The following is a 20,292-nucleotide window of genomic DNA, read 5'->3' as shown; positions in this document are numbered from 1 at the left end:
GTAGGAGTTTTAATTAAATAAAATGTAAAGAAAGTTTAACATTAATAAAGTCTCAACAAGTTATTAAAAGTCTGCTCACAAATCGAATGAGGAAAACCATGTTGAAAACACACTGCAAAGACAAACACTTTTGAACTTTGAGATTAATTACTCAGTTTGAGCTTTTGATTCGATCTTAGTGGCTAATAAGGTCCATTAAAAAAATAATAAATTCAAAGGTATAGAGGCACTTTCTACTCCAAATCTTCAGTACTCAGCTTCAGCTGGAGACAGGCTGATCAAACCCAGCTCCACTTGAAAACAAATATACATCTCTAGTTGAGTGGCAGGCTTAACGAACAGTCACATTCCATTTTAATTGCTAGATTATTAGCAAAGACAGCATCTCCACAGATGACTGCAGTGCATATAAATTGGGAGTGAGATACTCAGCTATGTAACTTTTTCCAAAGAAATGCACACACGTAGACAGGGCCAGCTCGTCTCAGCTCTCAGGGGTGGTGGCAGTTGTTCTTTGCCCATGGCTCCTCCTCTGGGGCACTTTTTAATAGCAAATAACCCTCTGAAAGGATCAAGTGAGGTAGAATTCTGTAACACTAAAAAGCCTCAACAAAACCATCCCAGATTATCTATTTCTTCACCTGCATGAATGATTATTCAAAACAGGTTTAATCAGCAAACAAGATAAAGCCATTCTCAGGGCAGCACATTTGGCCCTCCTAGCTGGCTCTTGAAATGGGGCCCACTTTCAGATAAAGAACTAATATGAGCTATTGTCCGTCTCTTTTCTGAAGATATTTGAGCTTGAACAACATAATCCTCGTAGCCCCCTTGGGTAGGACTCAGGACTTCTCTGAGCTCTCTGGGCTGCTGCAAATAAAGTGGAAGAGCCCCCTAAAGCCCCCACATAGAACAAGGGGCAGATGATAAATGGGTGGCACTTCCAGACAGGGACCCTGTCTGGGCTCCTGCCCACTGCCTGGCACTCAGCTACCTACTTTCACCCAATCCTCATGCTCCCCTAGGCAGTAGAACAGCTCTAGACATGGAAGCACCAAGGCCACATCCAACACCTTTGGTTTTAAACATTCTGCAGAAATTGCTAGACAGGAAATAAGGACTCCCCAAAATATCAGGATCCTTTATAGGGTGACCACACTGGTCACCAAGTTTACCTGGGCTTTTTCTAGTTTTAGAGCTGACCCAAGCCCTGCATCCCAGGTTGCCCATCAGTGTCCAGGATGGTTGCTCATTTAGCCTATTCCTAAATGTCCAAGGAGCACATGCCAGATGCCTTGAACAGTGCCTTCCACTTCCAGGGAAGCAACTGGAGAACCATGGAGCCTCCCTGGAATCCCTAGCTTGCTCCCACCACCCACTAGCTCTGCCTGCCATGGGACAGAGTACCAGACCACGGTTTCCCAGGATAGGCCAGCACCAGCTGCCATCCTGGCCTTTGATGGCCTGGCCCTGGGTGAGGAACCTTCCCCACATACAGGGCTCCGAGTAACAGGCATATCTGTGAGTAAAATTTATGATTCGTGTTTCCACTGGAGTTAACCTTTTAACCCTGGGAGTGCTTAATTGCCTTTTCCAGGTTTTGCTGTAATAACCAGCTTGACTCTTGCCAATTTTGGCTGAACTGAGAAATACTGAATGTGTGACTGGAAACGGAAAGCTCATTACTTGATACTTGATACAGCTTGTGCCAAATCTTTAATTCATTAAATTCACTCATTGTGGCATCTTTTCCTAACGACAGTCAGAAATTTCCTTCATATGCAAACTTCCCAACTCAGGGGGTATCTTCAAAGCTAATTTTTTATAAAAATGCCTTCCCCTAACACATTTAGGGGAAACTCCTGGCTATAAATTACAGGACAGCTTTGGAATTCTTGGTCTCCTGGTCTCTCCCAGAGGAGATCCGTCTTTCTATTGGGGCCTCCCGGGCCCCACACTCCACCTTCCAAAGTAAGCACAGAGTAAGGTGCAGACATCTGGTTCCTGTTTCTGGATTCAAAATTGATCTGCTGGGTGATTCTTGGCAAGTCACTTAACCTCTCTGAGCTTAAGTTTCCCTAATCCTGGCTCACTAGACACCTCTCATGGGGAGGGGGCGGGTGGCCAATTAATGAGCAGGTGTTTTAGAGAAGGGGGACTCGGCCTATGGCACAGCAGAAGCAAATCCCAAGGAAAAGAGTGGACAGGTTGGGGTGGGGGATAGAGGCAACTGAGAATCACAGCAGAGCAGTAGCTAAATCCTGCAGAACTTAAGTGGCTTGAAGCAGGAAGAAGTTATTTCTAGAGCCACTCATTTTATTCCAAGACAATCAAATCTCCTTGCATAATTTGGGACCAAGTGTCACTGCTCTTTAAAGCAAAGCTCTCTGGAGCAAATTCCCTCCACAGAGTATTCCCCAGTTCACTTTGGCTCATGCTGGCTGCGTCCTTTCCTGAATGGTTCCACAGCTCCATGTGAATCTTGACCCTTTATGATGTCTTACGGCATTCATACACTGAAGATCCCACATGCCACATGCTTTACAAATCTAATCACCTTTTGCCCTCTCTTACATCAACTTTAAGGGTTTGATATTACTGCCTCCATTTTGTAGGTAAGAACACTGAGGCACCAAGGAGATTTAGCAACTTTTGGGTGAGCAAGTCATCCTGGTTTGTCCAGGTCTTACCTGGATTTATCACTAACGTCTCTCATCCTGGAAAACCCCTCAGTCCCAGGCAAACTAAGTCACCCTAGTTTGAACCAAATGCCTGGTTGGCCCGAACCAGGGCTCTTTCTCCAGTGGCTCCTCGCTCCTTCCCCAATCCACAGTCCCAAGTCCCCAAGAAGACATAGACTCCCTGAGGACAGCGGCTACGTCTTCAAACTTTGTTGTTTAAGAGGACCCGAAATAGAGCGGGACTGGGTTAATATTGGCCAATTTGACTCCTGTTGACGTCCACCCCCACTGAGGGCTCAGCCAGGCTGAGGTAGGGGTGGCAGGTGGTGAGCATATCCATTCACAGTACCACTTACTGCTCGTTTTGCTACACAAGTGACAGAGACCATTGCTTCTCAGTGAACTCACACGGCCCACAGAGGCAGACAACTTTCACGAGTCCTGTTGCAGGGGACGAGTGTTTGCTCCTCATGCAGAGTGCTGGTACTTCAGCCTTTGCTTTTGGCACGTTTACAATAAATCTGAATGTCAGAATCAATATTCCCTGGATAACAATCTCCACCTTCCCTCATGGAATCAGTTCTTGAGCAATTTCTTTCCATTGGTATTTATTTTTGGGGTGTAGGTTTTTTTTTTTTTTTTCAAGTTGCAACATACTGTTCCATGATAGGTACCTTCACAGACATCCCTGCAACCCTAACTAATCGCTAGAACACTGGTTGCTCAGGCATAATCTCCTGTAGGGACGTCTCTAATGATCTAGAGACCAGGCCCCCGGTAAGGTCAACCTCTCAGCTATGCCCACAAAGGCTGTATCAAAAAGCCACAGAGAAGTGAGTAGCTCTCAGGAAGCCCCTGCACCACAAGAGACGCACTCAGGACAATGGCAGACACAAGAAGGGAAAGGTAACAAAGTGGAGAAGAACTTTTGGTAGCGGGCATGGCAGTTAGAGGCCACTTCCTGCAGAGCCAAACAGCCTTGCTTACTGCAGGGGCCCCAGAAAACATTCCTAAATATAAGAACTCAGGAAAATAATGCCTATTTACAAAGACAAGCCTGAGTTTTTGTGAAATGGTGATTTGTGTCTGAGATGCTCTATTTGCTAAGCAGGGAAGGGAACATATTGTTGTAAAAACAGTAACAGAAAAAAATAAGACTTGTCCGAAGTTGATTTGAAGGAAATTGCAAAAGAAAGATTTCAAAAATGCTTCGAAGTAACCGTAGTGGAAAGATAAAATGAGGACTTAAATACCCAGCCTCAGTTTCATAGAAATCTCACTCATCTGAACACCATGTTACTCAACTTGGCAGTGAATGAAGCATTTTCCATGTATAAACATTGCAATTCTAAGTGCAACCATGAAATCTGAGGATTAATCTTTTGATAGATTATGACTTTTATAGAAAAACACACCTAATGATTTTCAAATAGGTGGTAAAGTGCTCACCTTTTCACTCAGTCTGCAGGTAAACTTTCTGAAGAGTAAGTGAGATTCTTTAATGTCGGCTTTCTTCCTAAATTCCCTGAGGGCTTGCTACTGACAGCATAAGGACACTGAGACTCAGCCTCACAGGTATGGAGAGCCCAGGTGAGCCAAGCCAGTCAGTCATGCTTTCTTAGCACATTTAAGAAAAAGTTAACATGGCATGGGTTCTGCTGAGAAGTTGTTCTTGTCAGGTTTCTACTGCTTTGTAGAAAGCATTTTCTTTCTAAGTCAGAGCCTTCAGAAATAAATGAAGCCCCTCCCAGAGTTATCACGTGTGACCCCCAGGCAGCTCATCTATCCACCCACCTACCCACCCACACACTTCACCCATCCACCCATCTATCCATCCATTCTTCCATTCAGCTGTCCATCTAACTATCCTAACTATCCATCTGTCCTCCAGCACACCTTTACTGCATGCCTCCTGGGTAAACGTGAGTCCAGGGGAGAGATCCAGTGGTCCTGCCCTCACAGTACTCTCGGTCTAATGAGAGACACTCGTGGAAGGAAAGGAGAAGCCTAAAATGTGCTGTAATACAGCATGCCAGGGCTGACCCTGGAAGGAGCAACAGACTCATACAAGAGAGCCAGAGAAGGCTGTTTCTTTCTCTGAGGAGACTACTCTGAGACTTTACAGGGTAAGTGGGCATTAGCCTGAGCATGGGTCTCCAAGGAAGTGAAGGAGGCTCAGTGTGGCTGGAGTGGGAGCAGCAAGAGGGAGAGTGCCAGGGAGAGGGGAGGGCGGAGGGGTAAAAGAGGGACATATCGAGTAGTTTAGACATTAGTGCATTTAATCCTCTCAGCAACCCACAGAGATCTCTATTATTTTTGTTAAGATTTTATTTCTTTGAGAGAGAGAGCACAAGCAGGGGGAGCAGCAGCAGGAGTGGCAGAGGGAGGGAGAAGCAGACTCCCCTCTGAGCAGGGAGCCAGATGTGGGGCTCGATCCTAGGACCCCGGGATCATGACCTGAGCTGAAAGCAGATGCTTAACCAACTGAGTCACCCAGGTGCCCTGAGATCTCTATTATTTCCCCCATCGTACATATAAGGAATTATACCTCAGAGAAGCTAATAACAAGATGACATAGTTGTTAAATGACAAAGAGAAGACTTAAACCCAGGTCTGTCCAATTCCAGTGCCTCTGAAAATGAAGAGTACGCTCCACAAGAAGCTCTACCCAAATTCAGGGTGTTATAGCTCCCGGGACAGTCACCTGAGAGACAGAAAGATGAGAAATAGGTAGATCACACGAAACCAAGCCTAGGTAGAAAAGTTCCAGAGAAACTGCAGGTCTCACTGCCTTCTCAAAAGGTCCATAAATATACAACAGTTTCTGTGTCTACCTAGGTTAAAGGGTGAACTTGTCAATTTATATCACAAAGTTCTGATTTTCATCCTATGAAAGAGTTTCTACCAATCAATAAGAAAATGGCCAACTAAGGAAAAATCAAATAAAGGCTGTAATTAAAATGTTTGCAGAACAGGTGATGCAAATTGCATTTAAACTTAACAAAAAGACACTCTCATTCATAAAAAGAGAAATGCAAACTGAAACTACCACGACAAACTATTTTCAACCCTTCAGACTGGGAAAAATAGTTTAATAACATAGTATTGGCAACAGTAGGGGAAACAGACAAGCTCATAGATTGCTGATGGGAGTGTAAACTGATATAGCCTCAGTGGATGGCATTGGATAGTATCTTCCAAAATAAAATGTGCATATTCTTGGATCATGCAATTTGTCTATAGGATATACTTGCACATGTGTGAAAAGACAAATCCATACGGAAGTGGATGTACTTCTGAAAGAACGCTAATACACTAAAATGTCCATCAAAGGAGAACTTAAATTATGCTATACCCACACAATGGACACTCTTCAGCCATAAAAAATGGAGTATAGAAGCTATTTATGTACTGATGTAAAACAATCAAAATCTACTATAAGGTAGAAAAAAGTCATGTAAGAGCAATGTGCATAATATGCTGGTAAAGTGGGCGCTGGGGTGGGCCCATCCAGATTTGACAGCTGCTGGGAGTGTTGGAGGGACCCCAAGTTCCTCTCCAGGGGATTGCCCAGTGCTGAAGAGAGAAGCCTAACAAAAGATTATGCCTATTTGCAATGACTGATCAAAGGCCTGCCCCCTCATACCCCAAACTGGGACAACTCAGAGGGCCATTCTGGCTCCAGAGGTCCCTGCGGGGCTGAGCCCCTGTTATGATAGCATTGCACTTAGAATTTCTCCCTCTGGTCAACCCTGCTTCCCACTCTTCCTCACAGGTGTTTGCTCTTGCCTGCCAATCTCTACCTTAGAGTCTATTTCCATAGAACCAACTGTTACGGCTACCACCTAGGGGCCGGGGCGGGGGGGAGGAGGAATGGGAGTAGGGGTAGAAAGATTATCCATTTACATGCCTGCCTAACTGTTCAAAAAATACTTCTAGAAGCATATGCAAGAATGTGCAATATGGGGAGGGGACCCAGTGGTTGGGGCCGGGCTAAGAGGGAAGAAGACCCTTTTAGTTTTTTTGAAATTTGTATCATGAGCATATGTTACCTATTGACAAAATAAAGGAAGTAACTCTGGGGAGGGGACCCAGTGGTTGGGGCCGGGCTAAGAGGGAAGAAGACCCTTTTAGTTTTTTTGAAATTTGTATCATGAGCATATGTTACCTATTGACAAAATAAAGGAAGTAACAATGCCTTAAAGTGAAAGCAGAAGAGGTTTAAGAAAACCTAACCAGACTCTTCCAATCATTAGGTAATTGCCAGCATTCAGCAGGAAGTCTCCACCAGCCTGAAACAAGAGAGTCTGAGTTACTCCCTGGCCTGCTGATACTGCAGGGAGGACATTACTCCTTTTCCATTTCAAACCCCACAAAGACATCCTAAATCCAAGCCGGGTTGGGAAGGAGAAATGTTTCTGGTAGGGCATCTCTCCTTGGGCAATTGTCAGGGCTGCTTACAAAGTGCAGGCATCACCAAGGGAACTTGGGCCTTTGGTGCTAACCTGTATTACCGTTCAGAGGACTGGAAAGTACAGGGTAGTGTGTGTCTCTGGTCATGAGCACTTTGATGATGATGGAGCTGACCTTCCCACCAGGCCCATTTCTGGGAAGACATCTGAATGCCTGGCCTTGCCCCGCCTTGGTGCTGCTGACCACCCAGCTCTTCAACACATATTTGGTGGTGTGCTTTTCCAGATGCTTCCTCCAAAGAGAACTTCTGCCTCCACAGTGAGCCAAGCCCTTGCTTTTAGAAGTTTCTTCCTCATCCCATTTATGAATATAAAACTGAAACATTCTAAGGGAGATCAGAGGAAAATTTCTCAGCAACTGCTAAGTCAGCAAGAATGCCAGTTGGCAGAAGGAGACTGGGAGTGGAGGCACTTCTCAGCTCTTGCAGATCCTGGGAGACTAGTAAATATCTGATGCCAACAATTCTGGTCCTAGCCACACCATAAAATGCCTTTATGAGGCCTGACTCTTCTCCATGTACTAGATCTCTCCTCATTCCCAGACCTTTCTGCACTCCTGCCCTACCCCCATTCCTTGGCCAACGCTGATTAAACCCACGGTATTTTCTCCATTTACATTCTGTTGGCAGCAATGTGCATTATCTGGAGGCATCATCTGGGCAGTGGAGGGCTGTGATCAATGCTGGAAGCAGAAGTAGTGTTAACAGTGGAAAGTCATTCTGGCCGACCCTGCAGAGGCTTCCCCAGAGGGACTTCGGGTCTTAGAAACAGCCATAGTCCTCCAGTGCTGAGAATCCCTTCTTCCCTCTCCCATTTAGCCACAGCATGACTTCTTCTTCTTCTTTTCTTCTTCTTCTTCTTCTTTTTTTTTTTTTTAGATTTTATCTACTTATTCATGAGAGACACACAGAGCGAGGGAGGCAAAGACACAGGCAGAGGGAGAAGCAGGCTCCATGCAGGGAGCCCGATGTGGGACTTGATCCTGGGCCTCCAGGATCAGGCCCTGGGTGGAAGGCAGGCACTAAACCGCTGAGCCACCCAGGGTTCCCCACAGCATGACTTCTAAGAAGCAGATTGGTTAGTGATGATTAGTTATAATCATAACAGTCCAGATATGCTATACCTCCCTGATGAAATCCTGGTGGTATAATAGTTTTAAATCTATAAAATAAAAAACTGTGTGAGGGTATCATTTTTGCCCCCTTTGGATTATTTCCTACTGTTCATTTAAAAAAAAAATTTTATCAGAGTTCAATTTGCCAACATATAGCATAACACCGAGTGCTCATCCTGCCAAGTGCCCCCCTCAGTGCCCATCACCCAGTCACCCCAACCCCCCGCCCACCTCCCTTTCCACCACCCCTTGTTCGTTTCCCAGAGTTAGGTGTCTCTAATGTTTTGTCACCCTCACTGATATTTTCACTCATTTTCTCTCCTTTCCCTTTATTCCCTTTCACTAACTTTTATATTCCCCAAATGAGATCATATAATGACTGTCCTTCTCTGATTGACTTATTTCACTCAGCATAATACTCTCCAGTTCCATCCACGTTGAAGCAAATGGTGGGTATTTGTCGTTTCTAATGGCTGAGTAATATTCCATTGTATACATAGACCACATCTTCTTTATCCATTCATCTTTCGATGGACACCGAGGCTCCTTCCACAGTTTGGCTATTGTGGACATTGCTGCTATAAACATCGGGGTGCAGGTGTTCTGGCGTTTCAATGCATCTGTATATTTGGGGTAAATCCCCAGCAGTACAATTGCTGGGTCATAGTGCAGATCTATTTTTAACTCTTTGAGGAATCTCCACACAGTTTTCCAGAGTGGCTGCACTAGTTCACCTACTGTTCATTTTTATAAAAAGTCCCTTACCTGGCTATTTGAGGCAGTTGGGTTGTCTGCAAACAGTCTCACCTCTTGTCCTTCAAGGAGTGGTGATAGCTAGAAGCCCATCTCAGCACCCTTTCTTCCTCTTGGAGGAAATGTCCCAAATCCCCCCAAAGGATGTGATTGGTGTGCACCCCCATGAGAATGCCCTGCTCATAGGCAAAGTACCCCATGGATTAGCTGATTCCTTTAGTCCTTCATGTAAAGGCATGTATATGTACATGTCTATATGCATATATGTATATATGGAAAGTGTATAATTTGTACACTTTAAATATGTGCAATTTGTTTTGTATCAATTCTACCTCAGTAAAACTATAAATAATAATAACTTTTGTAAGAGCTATGGGAGGGGTAAAAAAAAGGCTGGGGTTAAGTGTCCATTCCCAGAACACCTGGCCAGGCTGTGACTGCCCAACCGTCCTGCCCTGTGCACCTCCACTCTGGCCTGGTCTTAACGCTTAGCAGCTGAGCCTCAGCCTTGACACCTAAGAACCTGACACCTGAGATGAGCCCACAGGTTTGAATAGCAATGGTCAAAGTCCCAACACTCTGGCTGGGAGACTCTCTTCCTGCCATTTAACCTGCTTGGTGATGAACTAATGGTAAGAAATAAATACAAAGAAAGACTCGGGCGGGCGGTGGGGGCGGTGGGAGGGGGTCTCAGGCACTGATGACAGCTGCACAAAACCTGCTGTGGCTGTGAGCAGTTCAACATGGTCAGCTCCTCGCTGGCTCATTTTGGGCCCAAAGCCCACATTACCTCTTTTATAAGCTTTAATATCCCTCGGAAACGCTCTCCCTTTACATTCTCCATCTCTTCTCTGGAACTTCTCCAGAGGGCTCTGTGATTGGGTTGCATACAAGTTTCTGAGCTCGTAACTTCCTTTTGGTCATAAATCACCTCTTACACACTCACTTTTTCCTTCTCATTGTTCTTCAATATTAATAGCCCCAAATCCCAGGAGCATTTGAGAACCATTCCAATTTTGGTTAGAAAATCAATTTGGAAACTAGTAGTTGGCTTTGCTTAGACTTCCAATCCTTCTGAGAAGGTCAGTTCCTACAAATTGGCCAAACCAGGGGCGAGGTGGGGGATGGGGTGGGGGGAAGGGGGCCAGCCTGGTAAACTTCCCCATTTTGAAAATCTCACCATTTTCTCATGAAATGCTAGATACCTTGGTGTCAGTGTTTTTCTTTTAAATCTGTCTCTAAAATTAAAATGTTAACTCTAGAGAGAGAGGGGGAAAAAATCTAATGCCTTCTGTTGTGTGATCTGATAGATAATTTTTTAAAAAATCGCTCATTTCAGGATAGATTGAATCTATGGTGAAAGCAGAGGAATAAATCTGAAATCTGGTTCTGTTTGTTAAAAGGCTCTGATATTTTTAATTTTTTGGAAATACCTTTCTCCTAAATAAGTCCTGCTTCCTCCCCAGGCTGCTGATCTGCAGGGAAAGTGAGAAAGTGTCACATCTCATCAAATGCTGACAGGCCAGGGCTTCCCCCCAAGATAGGAGTAGGGATTATCTGCCAGCTGATGGGTCTGCCCTCCCCCAACCCAAGACAGCAGGAATATGCATTCAGGGATAAAGGAAACAGACCATTGGTTAGGTTTCCTTAGAAAGACAAAGGAGGAGCTCTTCACACATAGCACATTGACTTGAGTGGTCTACATAACACATCAGAGCGGGAAGTGGAATGAAGAATGCTCAGGCCTAGAGGCTGACACCTAGCCAAGTGACTCTCAGCCAAGGGCACCATGTTGGCAAGCAGGTCTCCCAGAGAGGGAAGACAAGGGCACAGTGTCCACCAGCTCCTTGGGGACCACCAGCCTCCCAACTCCTGAGCTGGGCTTGCCCAGCACCCTCTGGTCTAATGCAAGGCCTGCTAAGCACATCTCTGGGTTGCAAACTTGAACCCAGGCTTGAAATACATAACTTTCTCCAAATCCTTCAGCCCTTATCCTGTCCTCTATTATTAGAGTCAGATTCTTCATTTTTCACCATACAGCTGATTAGAGGCCAGTCCATGGGCACCCACTGCATGTGGCCCCTGACTGATCCCCAGGCAGTTCATGTCCCACAGCCATAGGCACCCCCAGCCAAGGGTGGGGCTCAGGTATGGCAGGGATGAATGATTTATTTAGGAGTGGCTCCCTAAAACTCTCTGAGACATCATCAACATCTCAAGAGGCTGATAAAGTCCCCTACATCTGGGGAGGGAGGCTATTAATCTATTCATTAGTGTGAAACAATGTCTCTTTTGAACCCGATATGTCTAATTGTGGAAGAGAACAAAGCCTGACAATTACAGCCGGAGACAGGCAAAGAGCATCTGCTCCCATGACACCAGGACTTCTTCCAGGCGGCTCACAAAGCGCTGGAGTGCTCCCTCCTGCCCGCACCGAGGGGAATCCCTACTGGGGCAAAGTGATGATAACAAGTAGCTAACATTTACAGAGTTCTTGCTATGTACTGCACACTGTGCAAACCAGCATGTGTGCACTTGCTGACTTCATTCTCACAACAGCCCTGAAAAGTGAGTAGTTTTGTCTCCATTCTATAAATGAGGGAACTGAGGCTCAACACGACAAAATGCTTTGTCTTGAGCAACACAGCTGGTAAACTGCAGAGCAGGGCTCTGTCCCCACCCCTGGCTCCCAAACCCATGCCTCTTTCCACCACTCTGTGTCTGTCCCTGGACAAGACTGCAGTGCAGTGCCTGGGATCCAGCTCTGGGAGGCCTCCTGGCAGCAGCTCTATTCATGAGCAGAGAAGAGGGTCCACAACGAGTCATTTGCCCTGCGTTCCCCAGAGGACATACCAGATCTGCACTGGGTGAGACGAGGTGCTGCAGGCTAGCCAGTCAGCAAGAACCTAGAGAGACTGGCCTGGCTAATAGCACCAAGCTGACACTCAAATCCAGGTTCACTGCCTTGAAATCCAGTATGGCTTAGAATACTTGCCTCCAAGGGCTTCTACACCAGCTTACTAATTCAACTCCTGATCATTGATCTCTGAATTGCTGGGACATCATTCTGGTCATCGAAAGAAGGTTTGTAAAGTACTCATACTCATTTATGGGTAAGAAGTTTCTCTCTGCTGGGCTTGAACTTGCCCCGAAGGAGCCCAGAGACTTCTAATTCTGAAGAGGAGCTAGGGATGTGGGTCTTCAAGCTCAAGAAAACATGGTGCCACCCCAGTAGATGTGTGGGTGAGGACTTGCATTATCATCCTTCATCCCTGGGCCTCCGGAGGCCACAGCCAGAGACAGGCATAGAGCCATGCACTCACCTAGATTGCCCATGAGAATGTCAGCTCTTTACTACTGGAGAGTTAATGCTCCTGGAAACAGCCCTCAAATAATGATGGGTGGTGGCATGGTGACAAATATCTCCAGCTTCTTCACCACTCAGCATAACTCTGAGGTGTGGCATGCATCATCTTACTGCATGCCCCTGTGCAACTGACATTCAGTTGCCCACAGAAGGAACTCCTGGATTATGTACCTTGACTTGGTGTCCTTCCCTTCCCTTCTCCGCCTCACATCATTACTTCTACCAGCACTACTCCCAATAAACTACTTGTGCTCCAACCTTGTCCCGGGTCTGCTTCGGGGAGAACCCAATCCAGTGCCAATCCAGTGTGTCCTCTCCTACTCTAACCCCAGGGAATCTTCATGTCTCTCTTCTTAGGCTGGACAAGATAAGCTGGGCAGAAAGGTTCCTTATATTGTGTCATCCTAGGCACAGAAGGTGACCTCCCATGGCCTCAGTATTCTCAAAGGTAAAGCACACTGACAATGTGTGGGTGTGATATGTGGGCATGACAAGAACTGAGTCCTGTGCCTTGTACATACTGAGTGCTCACCACAGGGTAGCTGCCAGTATTATTTCTTCTTCTTTTTTTTTTTTTTTTTTTTTTTTAGAATAACACAAGCACTTGTCTTCCCTTTGTAATTGAGCTGTGACTTTCTGAAGGTCACAGACCATGAGTATTTCCTCTCTGCCTTCCCCTTCACAGGTGACACTCAATTACATACTTGTTACATTAAAGTGCTTTGCCTAGAGGTGTTTGAGTAGCTCAGTTGGTTAAGTATCCCACTCTTGGGTTTTGGCTCAGGTGATGATCTCAGGGTTGTGAGATGGAGCCCAGCCTGCATTGGGCTCTGCACTCAACTGGTAGTCTGCTGGAGATTTTCTCTCCCTCTGCCCTGCCCTCACTCTCATGTATGTGCCCTCTCTATCTCTCTCTCACTCTCAAAAAATAAAATCAATAAATAAGTTGCTTTGCCTATTCTTTGCATTACCTGTTCTTAGATGAAAGCATGCTAATTACACTGTGTTTTTTCAGGCTTAGAGAACAGAACCCTAAAGCACTTCCTGTTTGTTGATGTCTTCAGCTCATGTGTGCTGTGTGAGCCCACAGCCGGAGGAGGCAGCTGTGAGTTATCTCATGGGTTATGATTTCACTCTTCATACATTAGAATAGTTAGAGCACGTCTCACATGAGGTGTGCCTCAAAGACAGCACCTGTGTTGATCCGTGTCCATGCTCCTCTATGCCAAGCCCATAGTAGGTGCTCATTAAATGTTGGCTATTTGACTGAAATAATCTGATATGAACATGCCAAATAGCACCAGAGGGCCTGCTCTAATGACATCCATCACTGACAGCTGGATGTAGCCAGAGCCTGACTAGGCTGATTTGTGAGAGAAAATCTCAAAAAATAGGAGGTGACAGATCGTCACTAACTTTGGTAACTTTGCCCTCTTAGATACATTTTATGGATGTCAGGTTACATTGAACTCTTCTGGGTATATAAATAGCTTATATTCCATTCTCAAGGCACAGGTCTTAGTTTAGAGACTCCTTCCTGAGTTTTGATGATCTGGCAGTTATGATCAAATCTCTGGCCCCTTGTTAGCACCAACATTGGTTAGCTGAGATTTTAAACACTTGATTAGGAACTACCTCAACCATATCATGACTGCTTATGAGGTGCTTCAATATCTTGGAGAGTAGATGGAGCCATTTCTTGGCCTTGGGCCACTCTACTATTGGACTCTACAACTGCAGAGAGGCCAAGGTAGTGTATTCAACCTCCAGAGATTTAAAAATCAATTCTGTACTTGGGAAAGAGCTGTCACAAAGCACATGCACTTAATTCCACAAGTGAGACTAGGGCCATCCCCAAGCCTCTAACTGTCTGTAAACCAGCTCTAAACCTTGGATGCATGGAGGAATCATCTGGGAGTCTGGCACCTACTCTGATCAATTAGATCAGATCTCTGAGCATGGGATGCAGTATGGGTGTGGAATGGATTCCCAGGCGCCTGTACTGTGCAGCTAGGTAGAGTGGAAACCCAGTACTGTAAAGAAAGGACACAAATTCAACCAATTTCCTAGACAAGAGCAGATGAGAAAAAGCAGGTTAGAAGAGGGAAAGAGGATGGCATGAAAGAGGGGTACCCAGTATATCAAGAAGTAGCAGTGAGAAGAAGAGAGAGAAGAGAGCAAAATGGTGGAAAATATGAAAGAAATTTAGAATGCCTCTACGCTCCATGTCATGCAGGACACACCTCAGTAGTACACTTGCCATACTGAATTGAGTTCATTTTCTTTATATTAACTTTAGATTAGGAACTCCTTGAGGGAAGGAACCAGATCTGATTTGTCTGTATGCCTCTGATGCTGGCATCGTGTTGGGACAGAGGAAGAGGTAATGAATGTTGGCGAGTAAGTGAAACAACAAAGACTCCCCTCATGGATGCCCCGGGAAGACGTTTCTAAAGAGTCTATGTCAGCGCTCTGCTGACTGGACACAACTTGCAAACAGCAGGGGTTTTTATGACTGAGTCTTCATTCAAAGACATTTATTTGGCACTCACCATGTGTGCCAGACGCCATGCAGAATGCTTTTAGGAAAACAGAGTTGAAGATGCACAGCATACAGATGGCTGCCAAGAGTGCTGAGGCTCACACAGAAAAGCACGGGACATGTTTCAGAACGCATGAGACTAGCTAAAGCTCTGGTGCAAGGCATGGGCCGAAATACAGCAGAAGCAAAATGCCTTTTCACATACTCCCTTTAAGAAGCCAGACAAGGTGTGACACCCATTAGAAACATTTCCTTCCCAGACGATTATACTTTTTCAAAATCTGCTCACAGGGCTGATACTGTTTTCTGGGAAACCCATTCATGGTAAATTCATTCCAGTAATTGTGGATGAGCAAGGCATTGTTACAGCCACACTTCCCACCCAAACTCCTTCCTCCCTGCACTGGCGTCAATACCCTCTGTGCCCTTGCTCCTCCAAAATCAGCAAAGTGGGACTCAGAGAAGACAGCTTTCCTTCTCCTGATAAGCAGGACTTACAATGCCCAGGTCACTCACAACTCGCAGCTGGGCTCCTAAAGGAGGAAGGTTTTGCCCCCAAGAACTGTCCTTTCTGATCTCTTCAACAACAGGCTTCTATGAGAAATCAGAATTTGCTAAAGCCCTCGTGTCCTAGACTAAGGGCCCCAGATTTCAGTCATGGCTGTAAGCTGGTCCCTGCTTTAGACGTTCCCCACAACCACAGGAAAACATCTGAGGAACAGAGGGATCTAGGCCAGGAGTAATTGGAATTGGATTTCAATCCTCTCTTCCAACCTGCTGAGTTCTTCCTGAACATAAGCTCTTTATGTGAAAGATATCTAAAGACAGGTGATCACTGGGGTATTTTACTGAAAAACCACACCACTATTTCCTGGTCTAAAATGCACAGATTACTGAAAATAGCCCTTGAATAAGTGGAGAAGTTTCCTCTCAGTGGTTCAGTTCACTTAAATAGAGTCTCGCCCCATCCCAGGTGTAGGGGCTGTTTCCTCTGTTTTATGGATGAGACACTAAGATAGGGGAGTTATGAGAGCTGGCTGTGGTCCCCAGTGAAATGGTGGCAAAGCAGGTCTACAATCTCCATGTCCTGGCTGTTGCATGGAAGGACCTTGTGTTAACCTGCAGTCCGCCTCTCTCACCAGGTCATGGCCCATCATGAACATCAAGTACTCATGGAGCCCAGGCATATAGCTGGAGTTTCACCAAACAGTGATGGCACTCACAGTGGGTTTAAGGCATTTTATGTCTTCAAGGAGTACACACAGTAGAGAGGAAGAGAAAAGTATCCAAATACCTATACTACTGAGCAGAGCCCACTGAGCGTCCTGTGCAAGGGTTAAATTGCAGGACTATAAAAAAGCATGAGAGCCAACATTCCGTCACATTCGGAGAGGAAAGATCAAGTGGATGGAAGCCCAGAAGTCTTAGAGGCAGGACTTGAGGGTAGATCAGATATTTTTTATAAATATAATAACCAGAGTTTTTAAAACATAATAATGAGACTTGTATCAAAACAAGTCATTCATAATCCCACTTCCCCACTGCAGTGGAGTATCCATTCCAGATTGGTGCTTGCCCACCACCAGGATTCAGACACATTTGGGCATGCCTAGAGAGCTATGGGGCAGGCCACCAAGACCCTTTTGAGAGTACATCAAGCATAACACTTCGGATCAATACCAAAGCCAAGGTGGTAAGAATGAGGAGTCTGTCATAGTGTCTGTCCCTTGGATTGAGTCCCAGCCAAGCCTTCCATAAACACCTATCTAAGCAGCAAAGAGCAGTTTCATTAAAATTACATATCCACAGCTTTATAGAGAATACAGAGACAGTGTCGTCACTGAGTGTGCCTGGTCGAGGACCTCATTTTTCTCCAGCAGGGCAAGTGCTTTGTGTATGAGCATCTCCTAGCCTGACAGGTGTCTGAGGCTGGGGGGATTCCATGGGAGAGGCAACTTATCTGTCAAGGGATTCTTTTGGGGAGCTATGGGAGATTATTCATTCCCAGGAATTTCTGATGCCAGAATCCTACAGTAACAAGCGGAAGTGAGAGATACCTAAACGCTGGTTAGTTCTATAAAAAGTAGCCACATTTTTAACCCCCCCACAAGAGTAGCCCAAGGAAACATAGCTTACATAACTATGTTCATCTTTGCATATTCTATTCCAGTCCTTATTCACTTGCATATATAACAATCACAGTGCATACTTTTCTATAATTTGCTTTTTCAAATGTATCACCAAATTACAAATTAGGGGTGGGGAGATATGGGAGAAGGCTTTCCACGCAGATGAAACCATATGGCTCTTGATTAGTGGTCCTCAACACAGGGAAATTTTGTCTTCCAGGGTAACATGAGGCATTAGGCAGTGTCTGAAGACATTTTTCATTGTTATGGCTGGGGAGGTGATGCTATGGGAAGAGGCCAGGGATGCTGCTAAACATTCTACTATACACAGGAGAGTTCCCCCACCACAAAGAATTATCTATCTCAAAACATAAAGAATGTTGAGGTTGAAAAACCCTGATTTCTAGGTGCAGAGATCAGAAAGTGCTTTGAAAGTTAGCTGAGTGGGGATACACTGAAGCTACCTCAGTGGGTGTTCCTGGGAGGAAGTGAACATATAGGTAGGGACCTGGAGGACACCCAGACAAAGACCCTTCGAGGAAAGGGGAGAAGAATGGTTATAGAGACTAAGGAACAGCTAATAAAATCAGTGCCATAGAGGGCAACAGTGCCATGAGGCCTAAGGCCAGGATGAGGCAGGTCCAAAGGTACAAGTTGGCACAGATGAGGAAAGCTGGTGGAATGAAACCTGTGCCCTCCACAGGGAGAGCTGGGATTTCAACTAGGATCTGTTGGCCCCCAGCCCAGGGCTCTTCCCAGTGGCTGTATCACACTGCCTCAGGACCATGCGGGTCCATGAACGCCTCTTGTTGGACATAAGCGGGCTGGCTGGAGCTGTACTATCGCAGACACAGAATGATGATTAACAGTTACCAGAACAGAAAGAGTCTGGTGTCATACAGAAGCTTTCTTCTTTCTTCCAACATGAGCTGAAAGCCCTCTGGGGGCCATAGCAACGGCTTCTGCACAGAGTATTTACATTAAACAAATAAATACTGCTTACCTCTTCCTTGAGCAAAGCCCTTGGTGGTGCCTCCTCAGTGGGGAGCTGAGCTGGCCAAGGGGCTGCTGGAAACTTGAGCTCATGAACTGCAGAAGGGAAATAAACACCAGAAGGGATGGATGCTCTGCCTTCCTCATGAATCCAGACACGCAACTGTAAATAAGCACAAGACAATGTCTTTCCCTTTGAAGAATGACAATGATGGACAGGCTGGACAATACCCTGCCATAGCAGGGATGTGTTGAGTGAAGACGTATATGCTATAAGTGGAAGGTATATGGTGGCAGGTATGACCTTTTGGGAGAGTACCACCTATCAAAAACACAAAGGCTCTTACCTTTTGCTCAGGAACCCATCCTAGAGAATGTTCACTGCAACTTATAAAGTTAAAAACTTAGAGACAAACAAAATGTTCATCACTAGAGTGTGATCTGACTGCACTATAGTCTATCTATACTGTTGTACATAGATGTTAGGGAGAATGAGGCAGGTCTCCATGCTTGTTCATATGTGAATAAGGGTCAGGATTTATATTAAAGTGACAAGAGCAAGGTGAAGTTGTGAGACAACGTGTATAGATGAGTCATTAGTTTCTTTTTTTTTTCTTTTAAAGATTTTATTTATTTATTCATGAGAGACACACAAAGAGAGAGAGAGAGACAGAGACAGAGACACAGGCAGAGGGAGAAGCAGGCTCCACGCAGGGAGCCCAATGTGGGACTCAATTCCGGGTCTCCAGGATCACGCCCAAAGGCTACACTAAACCGCTAAGCTACCCAGACATCCCTACTCTTTTTTTCTTTTCTTTTCTTTCTTTTCTTTTCTTTTCTTTTCTTTTCTTTTCTTTTCTTTTCTTTTCTTTTCTTTTCTTTTCTTTTCTTTATCCCTACTGTTTCTATATTAATATGTTTGTGCACCCAAAGAAACAGTACTGGGAAGACACACACAATAGGTTGACAGCACTTACTGCTGGAGAGGACTGTAGAGGAACAGAAGGAAAGGTGAGTGGCACTTGTTCAAACAGAAGTCCCAGCCTTGATCACTTTGCCCAAGGCTGCCAGCCCAAGACTGGTAGCCCTGGCCACTTGGGGCACAGAGACTGAAGGAGGACACATTGCAGAGCTGCTCCCAGGATGTAACTATCACTCTCATTATTGCTCCCTGATGTATGAAGGGCAAGTCAACCTTGGGCAACTTAGAGGTACTCACAGCCACCTGAGTACTGGTGGTCTTGCTTCTCTCATTCCCTACTGCTTGCCCAGGTGAAGAAGGGAGCAGCATGCAGAAGCTGCATTGCTGGGGGCAGGAGAAGCTAGTAAGAGAAAAGTGACTCCTGATGCATGTCTCTTCCCATAGGAAAGAGTACGAGGATTGGGACTTGAGGTCATGGGCGCATCCACACTCTCCAATCATTAGCTTCATACTCAGGCTGCAGTCCAACCCTGAGACTGGCAAAGATAGGGGCAATCCAGGCTCTGAACCTTGAAGCTCAGGCTCACTCGGCCAGCTTCTGTCCCACACAGCTTCACACAAAGGCTGGAAAAACATGGCCAGTGATTCTTGAGTGCTTACTCTGTATCAGGAACTCTTCTGAGTCCTGGCTATAGGGTGTGGTCTGAGAACCACCAACAATCAGCATTACCTGGGAGCTTGTTAAAAATGCTGACTCTCTGGGGGATCCCTGGGTGGCGCAGCAGTTTAGTGCCTGTCTTTGGCCCAGGGCGTGATCCTGGAGACGGGGATTGAATCCCACGTCGGGCTCCCGGTGCATGGAGCCTGCTTCTCCCTCTGCCTATGTCTCTGCCTCTCTCTCTCTCTCTCTGTGTGACTATCATAAATTAAAAAAAAAAAAAAATGCTGACTCTCAGGCACAATAGGACCCAGGTGATTTGTGTGACATTAAAACTTGAGAGGCACTGTACTTAGTACTTGGATCAACTAACTCCCTCTGAGTTCTATTATCATCATCCCCATCTTGCATACAAAGGTTAATCAACTTGTCTTAGGTCAGTCACCTGGCTAATAATTCCTATCGCCAGGATTTGGCCTGTAGAGCCTGAGCTTTTAGCCACCATGGCACTATGCTGACTGTAAACTGCAGAGGTTACAGCTTCCCTAACTTCCTATATAGCCTGATGGCAGACGCCTTAGGGTACTGTGAAGAATAAAGTCAACTTCACCAAGACTAGCTCAGTAAAAAAAACATGTCTTTCAAAATTATAGAATCAGAG

At 45.5% G+C, this 20,292-nt stretch overlaps 1 long non-coding RNA gene across 1 annotated transcript in view; it reads right to left on the bottom strand.

Annotated features, from left to right (window-relative positions):
• Positions 1-20,292, bottom strand: part of LOC140641368 (uncharacterized) — a 72,803-nt gene that overhangs the window by 22,727 nt on the left and 29,784 nt on the right. The window contains exon 3 of the long non-coding RNA XR_012037899.1: positions 18,062-18,214. This is a non-coding gene — a long non-coding RNA (uncharacterized lncRNA). The remainder of the gene's footprint in view (positions 1-18,061; positions 18,215-20,292) is intronic.

The sequence above is a fragment of the Canis lupus genome, chromosome 10, assembly GCF_048164855.1.
Source record: "Canis lupus baileyi chromosome 10, mCanLup2.hap1, whole genome shotgun sequence".
In the NCBI taxonomy this organism is placed as follows: domain Eukaryota; kingdom Metazoa; phylum Chordata; class Mammalia; order Carnivora; family Canidae; genus Canis; species Canis lupus.
Note: the sequence above shows the minus strand (reverse complement) of the source record. Positions and strands in the feature narration are given on the sequence as shown.